Raw genomic sequence first — 2,295 nt, forward strand, 5'->3', positions numbered from 1 at the left:
ATAGATAAACTAATTAGTCTAGAGTAGCAGAAAAAAAACTGTGGGGCGAAAAAAGAAATGGTTTTCCAGATGAAAAATACCTCTGGATGTGTTGGTATCACAATTTAAGCCTACAGCTTCTTTTTCATTGTTCAACATGTGATCCAAGCTTGCGCTACAACCGTATGATTGTTCGGCAACAAATTTTCATTTCCTTTCATCCTTACGATAGTAAAAAGAAAAAATCAAAATACAAATAGGAACATAAAAAAAATTATCCAGAAAAAGACATAAAAGAAGAGATGTTCTTCTTACATTTCTGTCGTGTTCTGGTAGCTCTCTGTCTTTTAATTGTAGGTTACACAATGCACTATTGACATAGTGCATAGGTTCATCAGTAGTTTTGACGAGTTTTTCAGGCTCTACAAGTCGTGCAATTATCTGTTGATATTATTTAGAAAAAGAAGAATACATTTAAAAAATAGCTGGTGGAATGAATTTTTTTATAAATAGACATATAGTGGTATACAAGTTAAATAACCTGATCTGTTGACGCAATCATTTGATCTTTTTGATGTTGCTTGCTCCCTTGTAGTTGTTGATGGTGATGCTTGTTGTTATTAGCTGCATTAATTGAATTGTTGGACTGTTGGCTGCCAGAACATCTTATTGAGTTCCCTGTCATAAAAAACATACATGATCAGGCATAAAAAATCAATAATAAAAAATGAAAAAGATTTATTTATCAGACTAAAAATTAAATAAGGTGAAATCAATGTGCAAATAAAAACAACCTTGGTTTCCTTCCAGGTGTTTGCTTGTATCGGTTGAGGGCAATTTCAAAGTGTCGCCAGACTCCATATTAGTACCGACTGATATGTTTTCATCTTGTGAAGAGCAATTCAGTTTCTCGGTGCTTTGTGAAGATAAGCAGTTATTTTGTACTAGACATTGTAGAACATTTATGAGCAGACCTTGCACTTTGGAAGAAATTGAGTCTGTTTCATTAACAGCGAAGTCTTGAAACATTGAGGAGATACTGCCTTTAACCTGCTTTGAAAATAGACAACAGAAAAAATGTAAGTGCATCAACAACATAACAACTAAAGTAAAAAAACATGACAAAGAGAACTTGAAGAAAAGTGGAAGAAAAGAGTAAGTAACCTTTTCACTCAAAGTGCACTGCTGAAAAGAATCGACAGACAATCTGAAACTCTCAATATTGAAGCCACTGTTAGCAGCAGTGTCTGATGCTGCTTGTCCATAACATGTATCCTTAATATCCTTTATCTGTTTTAACAAAAAAAGAAGGTAATAATAGGTTACTTTACTGTCCAACAGCAGTAACTGAAGATCATCTTCGCAGACAAACGAAAATGACCACACAAAAAGAAAATGATGTATCTCACAGTATAGAAATAATTACTTACTTCCAGCTTGCCATAAAAGTTGTCGTCATCCATGTCCAACTTGATATATTCTTTGATCATATCTCCTTTCCACACTGATATTCTTGGGAGGGAAGAATGAATTTGGACTGATCCAAAGTCTAAGAAATCAAGATAGCGAACCTGAAGAAAGCAAACTTACTTATGTTACAAAACAAATAGAATAACTGAAAAATGAAGAAATTAAAGATAAAATAGTACAACCTGAAGAAAGCAAACTTACTTATGTTACAAAACAAATAGAATAACTGAAAAATGAAGAAATTAAAGATAAAATAGTACAAGTTCAAGTTAAGAGACTAACCGCAATGTAGTAGTTGCATAAAGCTAAGGTTGATGTAGAGTTCTGGTACTTCTTGATATACCATAAATTCCATTCTTGAAAGAATTTAGCCCAATTGTAGCTCTTGATGTTTTCAATATTGATAAGGGCACCAAGATAAGCTGTGCTTGGTTTTGTACTTGAGGTTGGACAGTAAAAGGATGAAGAGCTACAATCATGAAGCACCTTAAGAACTCAACCTTCTCTTTCCCTTTCTTTATCTTGTCACGGAAGAACTTGATTGTTGGCATTTCTGATAATCCAAAAAACTGCAGGAATTCAGCTGTTGTGATCTTGGACTCATTAGGGACAGGAACTCCTATAGCTGGAACACCAATGACATGGGCAAAAGATTCTGAACTGATAGGAATAAACTTCTGTTGAAAAGCAAATCCTTCGTTCTTTATGTCGACATGATCGGCTAGCCATTGAACAAAAGACCATGGAACAGTACCACTAGTGAGATCTAGTATGGAACCAAAATCTATGTCCCTTAGATACTGTTTCTGGTTTTCATCCAATTCTTGCAATTTCTGAACCAGTGAA

The sequence above is a fragment of the Lolium rigidum genome, chromosome 4 (genome assembly GCF_022539505.1).
Source record: "Lolium rigidum isolate FL_2022 chromosome 4, APGP_CSIRO_Lrig_0.1, whole genome shotgun sequence".
Classification (NCBI taxonomy): Eukaryota; Viridiplantae; Streptophyta; class Magnoliopsida; order Poales; family Poaceae; genus Lolium; species Lolium rigidum.